We start from the raw sequence: 19,721 nt of genomic DNA, 5'->3' as shown, positions 1-19,721 counted from the left end.
TTCTGTTTGTCACCCAGGAAGCACATACTGCGGCGAAGCCGGCAACCATTTTGTCTTCCCTCACCCCTAGGCCTGTCTACTTTCTCACTGTCCCCTTAAGATTTGAATACTCAGTCCTGACCAATCATACACCTGAAATAGATTATGGTGTTGCCAATACTGTCAATTAACAGAAACCTGAAAGAAACCAATGAAATTTTGCCAAGCAGTGAACTGAAACCTTTGAGAATCATAGTTATTTTACATTAGCAAAGTTCTCTGTAGAACAGTGCTGCTTAAGGTTTATCAGGGGCAGAATCACATCCTCTTTTTTAAAAATGTCGTTTCTGGTGCTCCATTCCAGATCAAATGTGTCAGAATCTCTAGGAGTAGGATCTAGTAATTTATAATTTAAAAGAATTTCCAGACTAGGGGTTTAGGTTTAGGGCTAGAGCAGTTGCCTAGCAAACCCAAGGGCATGGGTTGGATTCCCTAGCACCCCCCCCCAAAAAAAAAAAAAAAACCAGGGAGGGGATTCTCAGGTAATTATGTCATAAACTAAAGTCTAAACCATTACCATAGAGAAAATTCCATCAAGAAACAATAAACAGAGGTCGTGCTTATGGCTCAATCTTAGAGTATTTGCCTAGTAAGTCACTGGGTACAATCCTCAGCACCACAGAAAAATAAATAAAATATTGTGTCCATCTACAACTAAAACATTATTTTTAAAAAAGAAACAATAAACAGGAAACATTCCCATATTCTCTGTCATCATATAGTTATTTTATTCAAGGCAAATGATGGATGATGTTACCTTTATAATCTTCCATTTAGACTTATATTTGGTTCTTTCCATGGAGACACTATGTGTTATTCTATCAGTTTGCCAATAGTATCAGGATCCATGAAGCTAATTTACAGTACATTAACTCACAAGATATAGAAGTATAAATCAGAATGTCCATTCTTTAGCTTATAATGAGATATATGGTAAAGACAGGGATGCTAGGTTTGAGAACCAGAAAGTTCTGTGTCTATTAGAGGCAACACATACAAAAAAAAATTTATAATCAGAGATTTCCTTGTTGAACCTGAAATTATTAAATGGGAATTCAGTAGCTATTCTTAGTGATTTCTGCCTCAAGATTCAATTTGATTTACTTACCTATCCCTCCCATTGGGATGAGGATTGGGGCATTCCAGTTTGCTAACCCAAGCACTTTCTTTCCTAGACAATGCTGGAAACTCACAACTAGCTTTCTGACTTGCCCCTATATAGCAAATTTCTTTCTAGTAATCCAGTCTCTCAATTAGATTTTACCTTTCAAATTTATAATCATGATATATATATATATATATATATATATATATATATATATATATATATATATATGCCTCCTTTAGACTCAAATAAAATTGTATTTCCATATCAAATTATCTACTCAAAAGCAGAAACCTGGGTTAATTTTGCAGGCAGTTTTTCTCACTGGGGAAATTTACCTAATTTATGGCTCAATCATATTAGTTTTACAAAACACACAGAATTTCTAAAATATAAGTAGTAAATTTTAAGTTCTTAAGAACATTCACTATAATATCTGTACCTAATCATGGTAAAAGTGTATGGGCAGAGATTTTACATTGTAAATGTTATAGTAACTATAGAATAATTTCAAACTGTTTTACTGTGTTCAAAGATATTTTGAATGAATTTATAATGAATAAAAAATATACAATATATTTTGCAAAAAGATGTTCAATTATATTGCCATATTCATCTTTTTGCATCTCTACAGTAGTTTCTTTTGATCTTTCCCTAACCTTCTAAACATAGTAAGATAATTTCTGTTCTGCTAACCCAATGTTTGTTTATTCTCTAGTTCCGTTTTTTCCTTTCCTTTTTAAAGAAAATAACTCCCTGTTTTTTAAAAGACTTAATACATAGGAAGTGTTTATTATACTAGATACAATCACCATTTGAATTGGATAAAGATTATATTTATGGTCCATTTATCTAGATAATTCATTGCTCAATATTTGTCCAAGATTTTTAGATTATGAAAATGCTTCAAAAGGAAAACCTGAAGGAAGCAAATACTTATTGTTACTAATGCTTAAAATACATTAAACACTAGTTGTAAAAATTAACAAAAGTAAATTAATACTAAAATGCATGGATATGCGTTGTACTGAGGAGGGCTTTGGACTTCAAAAAGGGTTCTATGTGCTGCATCTCACCTATACTTCTTGTATTACTATAAGCTAGTCTTTATATTAATAAAATAAATTGGCTCTATTTTAAAATAAGTCCAGTATTAACATTAATATAATATGTAAGTTGGCTCTAATTTGTAGGTTTTTGTGAAAACCAAATGTGGTACTATACATAACCATACTTCAGAATGATAAATGTGTTGTACTGATATAATTTATATTGTTAGAATTGTTACTATTAACAATTATTACTGCATGTGGTGAAGCACACCTGTAATCACAGTGATTCAGGAGGCTAAGGCTTGAGGATCGCAAATTTGAGGTCAGCCTGGGCAACTTAGAAAGAACCTGTATCAAAATAAAAAATAAAAAGATCTGGGGGTACAGCTCAGTAGTAGAGTATCCCTAGGTTCTATTCCCAGTACCAAGAAATAGACAAAAATAAACAAATGTCTTTGTATCATAAAAGGGTAAAAGGAGACCCATATAACTCTAACAAAAATTCCAAAGAAATTTTTGAAATTAGAGAACATATATCTGAATGACATTACACACACACACACACACACACTGTATACACAGTTCAGCTTTCAGTAGGGTCATATAAATAAAACAGATTGCTATGTAAATATTGTATACTGTTTGCATCCAGCTTGCACACACTATTTAATTGGTATAGCTTAATAAATATTATGTCATAGGTCTTTTGGAGTTGGAAGTAATTGGAACACAAATGCTCATAAAAATACACAGATTGTAAAATTTCTGGCTACAATTAGTCAAGGAGATGAGAAAATCATTTCCCTAAACAGAACTATAAATCTGGACAAAAATCAACCAAAGAAACCATTTCATCACTCTGGAAATTAACCAAAACATACATCCATTTGAGAAGCATTTTTGCTTGAAACATCACTGACCTCGGATTAAAAAAAAAAAGTGAGTATGTGTGTCCCAGAGCTTCTCCCATACTCACTACTTACTCCCAGCTTATTCAGTTTAGAAGTTCTACTATTACTTTTATGCTGAAAACTACGAAACACAGCTTAGAGAAATATCTAAATCAATGGAGAGAGAATTCATTCATGCTCTTGGATTAGAAGACTCAAACTATCCAAATGGCAATTCTCCTCAAAATGATTGATAAATAGAGATCCTATCAGAATTCCAGCTGGCTTCTTTGCACAAATCTATAAGTAGATAATACAATTTATATAAAAGTACAAAAGATCCAGAATATCTACAACAATATTAAAATAGTCTTCATGCCATATACAAAAAAATTAACTCAAAATAGATCATAAGCCTAAAAGACTCAAATGTATGTGCTAAAATTATAATATTCTAGTCAGTATAGGAGACAAGTTTCATGGGCTTAAGTTGGGAAAATATTTTTAGAAACAAGATTTAAAACATGTTTAATAGGAGCTAGAAGTGATGGCACATACTGTAATCTGAGCAACTTGGGAGTCTGAGGCAGGAGGATGACAAGTTTGAGGACAGTCTGGGCAAGTTAGCAAGACCCTGTCTCAAAATTTAAAAAAAAAACATTAAATAAATTAAAAAGAGTTGGAATTGAGCTCAGTGGTAAAGCACTCCTGAGTTTAACTCAAAGTACCATAAACAACAACAAACCATGATTCATATAAAAAATTTTGATAAATTGAACTTCATCAACTTTTGCTTCTCAAAAGTCATTATTAAAAAAATTAAAAATGCAACTTTCAGACAAGGAAATAATATTTGCAAACCACAGCTGTAATAAAGGGCTTGTATCCAGAATATTTGAAAGAATCTCATAACACATTAATAAAACCATTTGTAAATGGGTAAATGATTTGAATACATATTTCACCAAAGAAGGCATACATATGACTAAACATAACATAAAAAGACATTCAGCATCATTAATCATCAAGGAAATGCATGTAAAAGCCCCATATCTGTTAGAATGACTATAAAAATGATACCAGCATCCATCCATAATGAGGGGGTGTGTGGGGAGAATGGAGGAAATTTGATCAAAGGCGAGGAGGGAGCATGGGGGCAGGGATGATGGTGGAGTGAGATGAACATCATTACCCTAGATACATGTATGACTGCACATGTGGTGGGACTCTACATTATAACAACCAGAGAAATGAAAAGTTGTGCTCCATTTGTGTACAATGAATAGAAATGCATTCTACTATCATGTGTAACTAATTAGAACAAATTTTTAAAAATGGTACCAAGTGTTGACAAGGCAGTGGAGAAAGTAGACCTCTTCTACATTGCTGATGGGAATGTAATATGGTACAGCCAGTTTGAAAAACATTTTAGCAGTTTCTTAATAAGTTAAACACAACATTTCCCTATGTTAGGGTTTAGATGTGGTATCCTCCAAAAGCTAGTGTGTGAGACAATTTAAGAAAGTTTGAAGGAGAAATGATTGTGTTATAGCCTTAAACTAACCAGTAGATTAATCCCTGATGGGATGAACTGAATGGTAACTATAGACAGGTGGAGTGTGGCTACAGAAAGTGATTCATTGGGGGCACGGCCATGGGGTATATATTTCCTATCTGGAGGATGGAGTCTCTTTCTCTCTCTGCTTTCTGATCACCTTGTGAGCCACTTCCCTATGCCACACTCTTCCGCCATGATGTTCTGCCTTACCTTGAGCCCCAAGGAACTGAGCCCAGCTTCTAGGGACTAAAACCTCTGAAACTGTGAGCCCTCAAATAAGGGCTCTACAGTTATTCTGATTGTGTCATTTAGTCACAGCAGTGCAAAAGCTGACTAAAACACCATACAACTCAGTAATTCTACTCCTAGGAATGTACTCATAAAAAATTATATCATATACACACAAAGACATGAATGTAAATATTCAGAGGACCATTACTAACAATAACAAAAAAGCTGGAAAAAAAAACAAATCACCCCATTGATGGATGAAAAAAGTGTGATGTATCCATACAAATGAATATTATTAATCAATTAAAAGGAACAAGATACTGATCTATAATCGTTTTGACCTAAAAAACATTATGCTTAGTGAAAGTAGCCACATATAGTATGATTCCATTTATATGAAATGTATAGAAAAAGCACATTTGTGGAAACAGAAAACAGAAGAGTGTTTTTTAAGCCTGTATATGGAAGCAAGAGTTAACTGGTAACAGACCCCAAAAATATTTTGGGGGGAGATGGAAAAATTCTAAAACTGAATTATGACAAGGGTTGCATAACTGAATAAATTTACCCAGCCCATGGAGTTATACACATACAGTAAGTGAATTTTATGGTATGCAAGTTATATTTCAGTAAGACTGTTGTTTTTTAAAAACCCAAAGACAAATAGAAAAAATATGGTGACCTTCCTTTAAGGTTTGACTTTCTTTAAACCCACAGTATGTAGCCATTTAAATTCTCCCTCTGTACTAACACTTTTTACATATAAGCCTATATCTCTAACCCTGACTACTAAGCTTTTTTTCTAGTTTCTAATCTCAAATATACAGTAACTTCTCACACTACTCCCTGTAAAAATTAACTCCCATCACTTGTTTTCATCTCTATTTCACAGTATTAGTGGTACTGACAGCTCAAGTGCTGCTTTCAGTCTATCCTACACATTAAATTAGAAACCTAGTCAAACTGAAGCAGCAACTCCTTCCAAAGATGTTTCTTTTTAATCTCTGTAAATAGCTGCAACCTGTTAGTCTCTGCTTCTGTAATCACGCTTGCTCAACAGCTAGAGTAGGAACCAGAGCTGCTGGAGAAAGGGGGAGAAACCAAGGCTATTTGCATGATAAAGTCTTGAAACCCTGAAGTCTGTGGTGTAGAAAAGATACTGAGAACAAAGGGCTGTGCTCAGACTTTGGAAAAGACTCCACTGGGCCCACACTGGTACTGAATAAACCTTGCTCTTCTACATCTCCAAGTGCTGCTTGTCTCTTTCCAGTGCCATAATTTTCAGTAATGTATTTTTGTACACTGGCCAGGAAACCATCATCCAAGATGGTCCTTTTTGTTACCATTGTCGGGGAATTTGAAAATGCCATGGCTGCTGGCTGGTGACTTGCCACATCCTGAAACTCAATTGAGCCATGCTGGCCCTGGCTCTCACTACTTCCCAAAGGAGAATGGAAATAGGTTTCAGGACAGGACATCAAACAGTAAGTCCTCTGGGGACATCTGCCCATGACTGGAGTCACTCAGTACAGGGTTTGCTTACTCAGGAGGTCTGTTTGTTAATTCTGGTACGTGTGTGTGTGTGTGTGTGTGAGAGAGAGAGAGAGAGAGAGAGAGAGAGAGAGAGAGAGAGAGAGAGAGAGAGAGAGATTGGCATAACTGAGAGTCTATGCTCCACAGTCTTTATACTATGGAGCCTCTGTGAGTCCTAATCTGTGGTTCTTGGGTGACCTCATAAGGTTTAAGGCAATGCCAAACCCTAGGGGATCAAAAGTCCCTCCCTGCAAGATTAGTTAGGGTCAGGGACTTATACTGACCTGCCACGGATGCAAAGAACCACTTAAGTCTCTGTGAAGGGAGCAGTCAGGCAGATAAATGTGTTTCCCCCTCATTTTGTGACACCATCTCAGGGTGGGAACTTTCACGTAATGGGCAGCTCAGCTTCAAAACCTTTAGTCTAGAGAAAGAGGATGCCAGAAGGGGAAAAGACACCAAAATTCCCCCACATGACCCTCTGGGCTTTGTTCTTATTTTTAGTTGTAGATGGACACAATACCTTTATTTATTTATTTCTGTGTGGTACTGAGGATCAAACCCAGTGCCTCACACATGCAAGGCAAACACTTCACCATTGAGCTACAATCCCAGCCCCTTGTTAAAATATTTTGTAAAAGTCCTAGGATAAAAGTAAAAAAGAGCCCAAGAGATTATAAAATCCTGTTATTTTATTTGGACACAAGAAGTTATCCAAAAGCCTTTAGTGTTCTAACTCAAACTTAAGCCTCTTCAAGGTCAAAACTCCCTGACTTGTGCCTCCAGGAATGATGCCAACAATGAGGGGTAAAGAAAATCTAAATTAGCTATGTGGCTTCCACTCCTCCAAATGCCCTGCATATTTCACTATTCAAACTAAGGAAGGAATTAGAGCAATACCAAAAGGATATTCAGAATTTTTTGAGGGGGGAGGAACAAGGAATGATTTAAGGGACAACAATAACAGCTTGAGAGTAATTAATGGCCATGTCATTTTTTATTCAAAACCTCTGACTTATTTAAATTTATGGTTTCTATGATAAATTCACATTTGTTCCTGTGTGCCTGAATTAATACCTTTTGTTCCAATTAGTCTTGTTTTGTCCAATTGGAAGGTTTAGTCCTCTGTTTTTCCTGCTGTCTTTGTTCAGAGGTCAATTGTTCAAGAAAAAGCTATGTTTTTTATGTTGTGTCTATATATATCATGTACATGGTATCAAAATGGGCTTATAAATGAATATGCCTAAATTAATAATTGATCCAAATACTTCTTAGTCCATATAACTTAAACATTTTTTAAAATTTCAATTTAAGTTAGTTAAACAGATGAAAATAAAAATGTCTTTAAAATTACTAACCCACACATTTTTCTAGGTGATCAAACAATCAACAGAATGTTAGTTTCTATAAAATGTTTAAAGTAATACCCAATGCTTTTAGGACTTTTCTTTGGCAGAACAGATGACTTGTACTGTTAACTACACTTGTTTAATACCTTGGTTTTTATGGGTAACCTAAAGTTAATTAAAATTGAGTAAATTAGATTAAACATAAATCAGATTAATTTTATCAATGCATTTGTTAAAAAGTCATTTAACAAAATTTTTTAAAAATTTTTAGTTATAGTTGGACACAATACTTTTATTTTATTTATGTATGTTTATGTGGTGCTGAAATTTGAACCCAGGGTCTCGCATGTGCTAGGCGAGTGCTCTAATGCTGAGCCACAACCCCAACCCTCATTGAGTTAATTTACAAAGTTAAAATACTAAAATATCAATTGCTAATTATAAATTTAAGAAATCCTGACTTCTTAAATTCCATAAGGTAATGCATATTTGAGTAATATAAATATTTTTTTTAAGTTGGTAAATAAAAAGAAAAATGTTCCTAATACTTCCAAGGGAAGCTACACATGGTCAACAAAATTTCAACCCATCCTAGTAGATGGCACAAGTGGTATATAACACTAAAGGAGCTAAAAGGCTTCTCACTAGTCCCAAGAGTAACTCCTGAGGAATCTCAGCTGACTAATCTACACACAGTAAAAACTTGAAGTATCAGCTGCTGACTGGGATAAACTGACTACTCTTACTTTCTATATTTGTCTGTTTACTTTGATGCTTTGGAACTGCCACCCTTTGCCTCTCTCAGTTGCCACAGTCTTAGCCTTAGTTTTCACTATAGAATTAATAGCAACTGCTCCAGATGGTTGGTATTAGGTTAAAAAGCTTATCTATTAGCAGTCTCTTACCTCCTTTTAACAAGATACTTTGTTACTATTGGTAACATGGTAACAAAGTCTACAAACAGATCTGGCTCCTGTTTGTAGACTTGAGCCTCTCATCTTGTAGCCCATGTCTTCCTGACTCAATCAAGCCAAGGTATCACCACAACCATACTTTATCAAACCTATTTCTCCTACTAGGAAACTATATGGGGAACCTAAAGGTTGAATAAAAAAGGTAACCCAAATCCCAGTCCAGACCTAAAAAAGGGTGAAACCCCAGGACATTACTTAAAAAGATAGTTTCCAACTTTTGGGGAAATTCAAGTGTTTCATGAGTATTGTCATAAGTATTGTGATTTTTATGCTAGGGGTCTGCCTTCTCTTGGTTTGCCTGCTAGCCCTGGTGATAAGTTCTATTTCTAGTTTCATAGAGGCTCTAATTAAAAGGAAAACAACCACTCATGTCATGATGTTAGGAAATATAAACCATTAAATCAGGATGATGTTCTTTAACCGTAAAAGGATCCAAGCATCAAAGAGGGAAATATATTAGACATTTTCTCATAACACAGAAAAGATAACAGGATGCAATCAGAACTCCCCTATACTCTTCAGTAGAGCCTTAGCCACTGACTTTGGCTGGGTTTCCAGGATTCCTGACCTAAATTGTTTCTTGTTACGATATGTTGATGACCTTCTGCTGGCCAGCTCAACCCAGGCTCAATGCCTACAAGGAACATAGGCCCTCCTTTTCTCTACAAACAGAAGCAAAATATTGAATATCAAAAAAAGTCATAAATCTGTCAGAGACAAATACTTCCATTTTAACAAATCTCTCAGATACAAATTAAATACTTAGGTTTTAACATCATGTGGGAATGGCAAAAGCTGGGGACTAAAATAAAAATTGCAGTTTATACCATCCCTACTCCTACCATTCATCAAAAAGTTCATGAGTTCCTAAGAACAAAGGATTCTGCAGAATATGGACCCCTGGATTCTCAGACTTGGCTAGACCCCTATATGAGGCCTTAAAAAGAGAAAAAAAAACCCACCCATGAGTGGGGACCAAACCAGGTGGCCTTTCAGACAATCAAGGCCAAAGTCTCTGAGGCCCCAACCCTGAGACTTCTTGTTCAACCTCTTTGTTCATAAAAAGAACAAAATGACCTTAGGAGTCCTAACCAAAAAATTTAGGCCCTGGCAAAGGCTAATGACATATTTATCTAAACAAATTGATTCCCTCGCAGCTGGATGGCCACCCTGCCTCAGAGCACTGGCAGCCACTACTTTCCTGATAAGGGAAGCTAACAAGCTGACACTGGGACAAAACCTTAATGTTGAAGTCCCACACTCAGTTGTAACCCTCATGGATAACAATGGTTACCTACTGGCTCAGGAATGCATGAATGACTCAATATCAAGTGTTGCTATGTGAGAATCCACAGGTAAAACAAAGTTCTCCAAATCCTAAACCCAGCTACCTTTCTACCATAGGAAGCAGGGCCCCCTGATCATAACTCTTTAGAAGGACTTGATAAAATATTTTCCAGCAGGCCAGACTTGACTGATAGACCAATCCAGAACCCTGACTTTGTCTTATATACTGTTAAAAGTAATTTTATGAAAGATAAAAATAGGATGACTGGGTATGCTGTGGTGTCCAAATCTAAAGTGGTGGAAACAGAGGCACATTCCCATCGATGATCAGCACAAAGACCAGAATTATAGACATTAATCAGGACACTAGAACTCAGCCAAGAACAACAAGCCAACATGTATACTGACTCGCGATATGGCTTTGCTACTTTACATGTCCATAGAGCCTTATACAAGGAAAAATGACTCCTTATTGCAAAACAAAGAAACTAAAAACCAAGTTAAATTTTTGAAACTTCCAGAAATAGTATGGAAGCCAAAAGAGTTGAGTTATCTACTATAAGGATCACTAAAAGAGAGACAACCAGTGACAAAAGGGAACCACAATGCTGATGTCACTGCCAAACAGGATGCCCAGAAGCAGCCACAAGAAAAATACAAAGTCTTGCTAACTCCAGAATTGCCAGCTATTCCCAGGCACTCTCCTGAGAAAGAGAAATAAATTTTAAAAAGGAAGGAGAAGCCAAGGCCAAGACACATTAATGGCTCATATGAGATCATCAAGTTTATATTCCAGAAAAACTAGCTTACAGATTGGTCCACCAATAACATGATCTGACCCAGAAGAGGAAAACTACCATAGAAACCTTATTAGGCTGGTGCCACCTCATTACTTGTCTCCCCGCATTCTGCTCCTCTCTCTTCCAGCATTGCATGACCTGCTTACAAAACAATGCTCACCAGGAGTCGAATAAACTGGCGGGAAACACAGCACTGTGTACTGTCCCCATTTGAGAATATGTAAGTGGACTTCATTGAAGTCATCCTGAGCCTAGGATATAAATATTTATTTTTGTCTGCACGTGGAATGGATGGAAGCCTTTCCAACCTAAATTAAGAAGACAAAAGAGGTAGCTAAGTTTCTCCTGAGGGATGTTATTCCCAGATATGGGATGCCTCTAACCATATGGTCAAACAATGAACCAGTGTTTGTGGCTGAGACAATACAATAGGTGACAAAGGCTTTAAAAATTCAGTGGAAACCACATGCTGCCCATTGAGCTCTTAAAAGTAAGATACTTGCCCTGGGCAAACATAGGATTTTTGTCATTTAAAATCTTGGATGGGTGACAACCTTGGCTGATCAGCTTAAGTGGAGACACCAGAGAATTAGGAGATTTAGTTTTCCATAAACAGCTACAAAGATTGGAGCTCACCATCTTACAAACACATAAGTGGGTCACAGATAGAATACCCATATTCTTGGACATAGCTGTTTACCCCCATAAACCTGGGTACCAAATATATATATATAAAAGATTAAAGAACGAACCCTGAAAACCAATGTAAAAGGGACCCTACACTGTAATCTTAACCACCAGGACTGTTCTCAGAGGAATAGACACCTAGATCCACCACTCCAGAGCCAAACCTTATGGCCCAACCTAGGATCAGGAAAAATGGGGAACAGTCCTTAATCCAGAGAGAACCCTTGCCTGATACTACAAAGGAGAGAACAATCTCAAAGTCCTGCTCTGGCCACACCAGATGCTGGTCATCAATGCACAGTTAAAGCCTAAGGAGTTGACTGCCTAGTGAAAGAAACAAACTATTTTATTCTCTACAAATATTTCCTTACTGTTATATACTGTCTTCCTTTTCTCAGTATGTATGCTTATGATTGCTGTTATTAATCTGGTCCCTCACAGTCCTGCCAGATTCCACGTCTTCATGTGACCCATGTATCTGAGTAACTCAGTCAGACCAGGAAGTTACATGGACTTTGCTCTATTCCACTAATTTCTCCTGCACAGGAGGAATTCAGGAGGGTTGTATTCACAATAGAACTATGTATTCCATTTGAATACACAGGAACCCAGAAAAATCAAAGGGCCCTACAGATTGGTGATGTAAAAGATGATAAATGGCCCCTAGAACATGTCAATCAGTACTATGAACCTGCCACTTGTGCAGAAGATAGGTGGTGGGGATAATGTACACATATTATCAGGCTACAGGCAGTTTTGGAGATTATAACAAGCAAGTATGCAGAGGCCTTCAATATACTTGCTCAAAAACAAACTAAGATGCAGAATGCCATTTACCAGAACTGTTGTGTCTTAGATTACATACTTGCCTCTGAAGGAGGGGTCTATAAAAAATTCAACGTGAGTAACTGTTGTTTACAAATAGATGACACAGGGGAAGTTATAAAAGAGATCACAGATCATATGGTAAAAATTGCCCATGTTCCTGTACAGACTTGGAAAGAATGGGACACAGACAAACTCTTTGAAGGATGATTCTCTTGGATAAGAGGAATTAAGACCATAATTGGGGTGATTATGGCTACATTTACTGAATGTCTACTTATTACTTGCCTCCTTCCTCTCCTAATCAGCATTATAAGAAGTTTTATATATATATATATATATATATATATATATATATATATATATATATATAATATAAACAGTTGTTAAAGAAACAGAAAGCCTCTCATCTATTACTCATGAGAAGATACCAACAAGTGGTAAAAATGATGCTCTCTGAAGGCTGCAGATGCATCCTGAGCATCAAGGAAGTGGAATAAATCTGCAAATCCTTTCTAAGATATTTCTTTTTATCTCTGTTAATAGCTGCAACCTGCTATTTTCTGCTTCTGTAATCATGCTTGCTCAGCAGCTGTGGCAGGAATCTGAGCTGCCTGGAGAAAGGGGAAGAAATCAAGGCTATTTGCATGAGAAAGCCTTGAAACCTGGAAGTCCTTACTGTAGAAAAGATACTGAGAACAAAGGGCTGTGTTCAGCCTTTGGAAGAGACTCCACCAGGGAGCCCACAGGGGTGTTGAATAAACCTTGCTCTTCTGCATCTCCAAGTTCTGCTTGTCTCTTTCCAGTGCCATAATTTTCCGTAACTATTTTTTGCTCCAAGAATATTTAATCAATATTTAATCAAGCAGTCTTTGCTGGTTTTAGAACCTTATATATAGTTGTTAAAGTCATTAACTGTAAGCACAATTTTTTTATATCACTACTATCTTTGAAAATCCATATTACCTTTAAATATACATATACATGAGGGGTGTGGTAGTGCAGACCTCTAATACCAGTAGCTCAGGAGGCTGAGGCAAAAGGATCACAAGTTCAAAGCCAGCATGTTCTTGGCTTTGTGAGAATCCTGTCTTGAAATAAAACATAAGATTCTTTGGCTTCACTTCTAGACTCCCTCTCCTGTTCTAAGAAGCCCCAGGTTTCTGTGTTACACAGGGGCTGAAAGTACCTTAGCAACAACTCTGGGCACCCTGAAAACCAGGAAACGTATTTAGATAAACACCATGCACCACTTGTATTGTAAGAGAATGGCCAAGAACATGTACAGAGGATGAATACAGTAGTAACTGGGATGATTAAAGGCTTCATGGAACTGTGAAAGTTTCTCGGGTTCTAGTCAAACACAGCTTCCTCAGAAGGTGGGCTATGTAGTGTGACCTGAGGAATCATTTCATCTTTAGTTTAAACTACTTCTCATAACTAATAAAGAAATATTTTGTTTAAAAAGTAACTCCTATATGTAATTTTGAAAAAATATATAAAAAAAAAATAAAAAGTAACTCCTCAGAACACGAAGAAGGTTGGATTTTTGACGGGAGGGAGACTCCCCCAAAATGCAAGGAAAATTCACCCCCATGAGGGTGTGCAAAAACACACAGTATACTTCATGTTCTACCTCATTGCTATTAAAGAGCTTCCCTTGGACCACTGGCATTGTCATCACTAGAGAGGTTGCTACATATGTAGAAATCCAGATCTCATCCCAGAGTCCTGAATTAGTCTGCACTTTATGACCATTGCCATTCAGGGAATGGGAATGTGTGGACCCTAGACAGCAGACTTTATATAGAGATGTGATGCTAGAGAACTCTAGAAACCTGATGTTTCTAGCTGTGTCTTCTCCTCAAACCCAGAAATTTTCACCAGACCAGGGGATAAAATATTTATTACAAAAAGTGATAAAGGGAAGTGACACATGACTCCTGCCTCAGGACTTCCCAAATAATAGAGGTACTTATGGGTACACACACCTGAGGACATTCTCAGAAGAAGATGCTAGAATAATTCCTAGGGAGCTGATGAAGTGACAGAGCAAGGGAACAGAAGAGTCTCTTTTCCAATGGGTATATGTTCAGCAGCAGGAGGTTCAGGTAAAACTGGAGCCTGGTTTGTCCTGGCATGGCAGGTGGACAGAAGTTGCCTGGGTTACCTGGTATGCTTCAGTCTTACATGATTTGCCAACAGTCATCCAGACCCTGGAGAAAGTAGCCCTGTTGCTGGTCCATGATGGGCATTACTCAGCAAATGCTCTTGTTAAAAAACTCTGCTTTGTGCTAAGAGGTTAAGCTCATCCCAAACCCAACTCTCTTCTTATTGGTAAGTGTCATTTCTTCAGGATAAGGTCATAGCTTTTGTTTGCATGTCCAGGGGACTTCAGTCCCGGGGGAAAGGACAAAGGGACTGTGAGATATGTTTGAGAGGGTTCCACAGGCAAGGCAGGGAGATCTGGTGGAAGGGTGCAGGTTAATGCTTTTTTAGGGTTATATGTGGGGTGTTGTGTGTAGCTGTCTAATGGTAGCAGATTATCAGTTTGTGGTGGTTAGATATTCTCCAAACAGTAGAGATGGCTACACAGCATTGTGAATAGACTTAATGCCCCTGAATTGTACAACTCAAAATTACTAAATTCTTAACTTTTTTGACACGAATACTTAAGATATACAACAGAAAAACCAGAAATAATTAAAAATAAAAAAGACACTATCTTAGGGAGTAAAATGGCTGCTCTGGCAATAGAGAAGGCACTGGGTGGATCTCAGGAGCTGATGTTAAATGACTTGCTAGAGACACAGCTAGATGGGCCCTTTGCTGGTATGAACACTTCTGGGAAGTTGTTGTAGAGCAGCCTCAAGTTCCACAGAAGCTGACATGCCTGGTACTAGACTTGGTTTGAACTATATATACAGAGTTCATTCTAGGGATGGCCAGGAACAGAGCTAACTGCAGCTCCTTGGGGATAAATGGTGCTATGCTATCATGGGCTTTCTTTTGCTGATGCTGCATAGGTGGCTGTAACTTCTCATTTGCAGCTAGAAATGGTTGTGGACTGCCTAGTTCTATAACTACTGCTTCTAATAACATAAACTCCTCTAGATCTGTGGCTGGTTTTCACTGTTTCTGCAGCTTGATCTTGCCCTTGACATTTTTCCAGAGTTGGTGCTGGAGACGGAGATGGTGACACCTACAGCTTTGTAAATATACAATTTTAAATGATTACAAAGTTAAATTTCATTTATGTAAAAATGTAATGTTAAATATAATAAATAAAAAGAATATAAAATAAAAGAGGATCAAAATAAAATATTTGCCATCAAAGGCAGGTTAGTAAGTTTCTGGCACTGGAGCTGGCCCTTTTATAGCTTAGCAGCTAATGCTGACAGCAGAACTGGGCTGGCTCCTCTGGTACTTGTGCTACAGTTGATGTAGAGCCACCAGTATGGTATCTGGGAAAGTGCTTGGATTGTCTCTATTTCAGACAGTAGTTCTGGAGCAATTTTAAAATTAGCTATTTTACTGGGGCTGACACTCACTGTGGTCTTTTAGCAGAAGGTGAGCAAGAATTGATATGGAGGTGAACTTAGCTCTGGGACCAGAAGTACATCTAGTTCTGTCACTGGCTCTAGCTTTTGCTCCAGAACTGGTACCAGATCTTATTCTAGAGGGTTCAATTTAAAGCCAGACTATGGTCAGTAGAAGTGATGCTGCTCAACATGTTTGGCTGTGAAAAGTGGTCTAAATTTTTTTTTTTTTTTTTTTTTTTTTTTTGCATAAGGCAAACATATATAATCTGCAGCTTATACATATGAGAGAAAATGTATAATCCTTGATCTTCTGGGTTTGGCTTAGTTTGCTTAACATATGACCTCTAGTTCAGCCTTTTTCCTGAAAATGGCATACTTTCATTCTTTTTTTTTAGATGAATAAAACACCATTATGTATATATTAAAAATAAAATAAAAAATAAAACATAAAAAAGGGCTGAGGATGTGACTTGATGGTTAAGAGCCCCTGGCTTCAATCCCTAGAACCAAAAAAAAAAAAAAATACACAGACATTTTTTTAACCAAACTATCTATTGAAAATAAATTTAAATATAGGAGAATAAAAGTAAGCATCGAGTACACTGTCTAAATGTAAGCATACTTACTACCTTGTTGATTATGCTTCCAGAAATTTTAATGTATATTTATATACTTTATTTCATATATATTTATATCCTTTATTTCATGTATATTTATATCCTTTATTTGAAATGTATATATTTATATCCTTTATTCATACATTGTGTAACCTGCTTGTGTATCTGAATACTATGTTATGATCATCTTTCTAAATCCATAAATGTTTATCACTGTTGATAGTTGATTAGCATTATTTTGTGTACAAGAACTTTATTTTATTTAACTGGATTATTTCTCTTACCAAATTTTTAAAAACTTTAAAACACTATTGGCAAATGCATTCTACGGTCATGTATAACTAATTAGAATAAATTATTAAAAAGGGAGACCATAGAATAGAAAAAGGGGCTCAGAGGAGGGAAGGGAGGAAAAGGGGAGATACTGAGGAATGAAATTGATCTAATTATACTGTTTTATTGTATGCACGTATGAATGTATTATAACAAATCCTCCCCCCAAAAAAATCATTATTGCTGTTCCCTAATATATTAAGTCTAAATTCACAACACTTTCTTTCAAAATATTCCCCAACCCTTATGTTCTTCAATACCATGTATTATTATTTTCAGACTTTAACCTTTTATCCCAGAAAAGGAAATCTGCTTTTTATCTTCTTGTAGCCATAACACCATCCATAATTTTTTTTTACATTGGTAGTTTTTACATATTTATATAATTACTCCTGGGGTGCTTCATGCTTTTTTTTCCTCTACTAAATTAGACCATGAGATACTCCTAATGCAACTTTCAAGTTTGTTTGTTTTTTTCTTTTTTTTTCTGTAATCTCAAGATAATCACTGTATTGCTGAGCAACAGTAGGTTATCTTTAAATCAATGTAGATTTAAATTAATGATTCACAATCTTTCATTAAACATCATAAATTTATGATAACTCACTGTGTGCATAGCAGTGAAATAAATGCCTTCAATCAAACAAAGGAATAAGTGATATGTGATCTCTCCTCTCAAGGAGTTTATAATCTTGCAGAGAGAAGCAAGGCATATTGATGGTTAGAAAATAATGCAAGACTAACATTCTAAAAAGATATAAAGAAGTAGTTTATGATTGAGGAAATACAAACAGAAAATCAATGATGCAAGGATTCTAAGAGGAGAGCTAAACTCAACTTTAAAAAGATATGTTGAGTGAATTTCAGGTGGGGGAAAAACACTGGAAAGTAGAGTGAGAAGAGAAAGAAATGAGAATTCAGGGTTTATACAGAGGATTTGAGAGAAAGTTAAATTTGAAAAGGATGAAGCCTGAAAGTGAATAACTCTGAATTCCTAGTAAAGGAGACTAGAGTTGTTAAAAATAGCCATTCACTGAGCACTTATGTGACTTGTGGTTCATGTGAATAGTGAACATCTCATGTGAGCTGGATATTGGGCATCCATTTTCTCTGTCTCATAGCACTCATCTTATTTTGATAACAGTCCTTTAGAGCTATAATCAGAGTTCTTACCCTCCTATAGCTAAGTAGAAAGTAATAAAGTTGAAAATGACTGAAGTTCCAGTTGACGTTAGTTTTGAGATCACTATTAAATTATTCTGGCCATGGGGCCTCATTGTATTCCCTACTGCACATACTGTGAGACTCTGATATTTTTCCAATGAACTAAATTTTGTGTAAATTAGCCAGTGTCTATTTCTGTTATTTGCAACTAAAAAGTCCTAATTGACATAGTTATATATATATATATATATATATATATATATATATATATATATATATATATTATTTTCTACATTTCATTGATAAGGAGACTGTGAATTAGTGAGATTAAGTAAATTTCTAAGGCTACATAGCTAGGAAGTAATGAATATGTTTGACTTTATAAATTCTATAAAATTATTCACTAAAGACTGTGTGGTATGGTCAAGATTTAAACTCTAAATCTTCAAACCAGTGTTCTTTTTCCCTACACTGCAATGCCTTTCAATGAGACGTTCCTATAGTGTTTTTTTCAGGAGGATGGGTCTCACATAATGAAAATGGCATTTTAAGAAGGTTAATTTCACAGCAGTATATAGGCTGGAAGGGAAGCAAGAAAGCTTTAGGTAGGATAAATGAAGATGATGAGTTAAAGAATCCAGGTGGGAAAGGACAGGTATTTGAATAGTGAAATGCAAGAGAGTACAGAAAGGAATAGTTACTAGAATATTCTATCAGTTGCCATAGCTATTTGTCTGAAATGTATATCCCATTAATGGGTTTTTATACTATTTTATAATAACTTCAGCCCAGTGATTTCAAATTCTAGTCCAGTAAGCATAAGTTTTACTGAATTAAAAAGAATCACTTAGTAAGCATATTATAAACTTAAAAGCAGGCATACACACCATTTGCAGCTAAATTAGGTGCACATCACTTGCTGAAAAAGTGAAATATGCCTAGTGATTTTATGATCAAGCAGAATTTTATGGCTCAAAATTTCTTCAAATCATCACAAAACCAGAGGAAAAAAGGATTTCATGATATCTAGACAGACATTTTCGGGAAATGGCTCTAATTTTTCCTACAAGTGTAAAATAATCTTTTCAGAAAATGTTGGCCCACTCATAATCTTCATCTTTCAAGAAACAAAAGTCTCTAGAAATAAGAGACATTTTCTCATTTAAAAATAGCTGTCCAAGTCAATAGGTTAAAAGATATTAAATAAAAGAAAAAGAAATAATTCAAATGAAAGAAATTTCACTGTACTTGCACTGTGAAGATAATGCTGAGAAATACAGTAATATATAATATTTCCTCTGATGACTTTATAGCCATTCCAACAAAATATGATGTTTGGGGAAGAACACAAATGTATAAAGAAGCGTCATATACAAATCAGAATAAATCATGACCTCATTGATAAATAGTGCTGCTCATATGAAAGAAAGTTTAGAACTTTGCAAGAGGTAATTAGGAACTACTTCAGCTCTCTGTATAAAGTTTGCCCAAATTTTGTCCAATGCTTTTCACTGTTATCCTAAATTTTTGTTTAATCACAAAAATAATACAAGCTTGTTTAAAAATTAATAAAGGTAAATAGTTACAGCTTTTTTTCTATCTTTTTGTTACATTAGTTTCATGTGTATGTTACTAGACTTTTTCTTTATGTATATGCAAACAAACATATATATGCATATATAGTATGTCTACATCTACACTTTTTACACCGGTAAAATAATAGTAAATATATTGT

At 35.8% G+C, this 19,721-nt stretch overlaps 1 protein-coding gene across 4 annotated transcripts in view; it reads right to left on the bottom strand.

Annotated features, from left to right (window-relative positions):
• Nucleotides 1-19,721, bottom strand: part of Fam133a (family with sequence similarity 133 member A) — a 68,411-nt gene that overhangs the window by 39,324 nt on the left and 9,366 nt on the right. The window lies entirely within an intron of this gene.

Source organism: Marmota monax, unplaced genomic scaffold, assembly GCF_021218885.2.
Source record: "Marmota monax isolate L192 unplaced genomic scaffold, Marmota_monax_Labrador192_F-V1.1 WCK01_AAM20220418_F8-fsc00067, whole genome shotgun sequence".
In the NCBI taxonomy this organism is placed as follows: Eukaryota; Metazoa; Chordata; class Mammalia; order Rodentia; family Sciuridae; genus Marmota; species Marmota monax.
The sequence above is the reverse complement of the archived record's forward strand: the minus strand, read 5'-3'. Positions and strand labels throughout refer to the sequence as shown.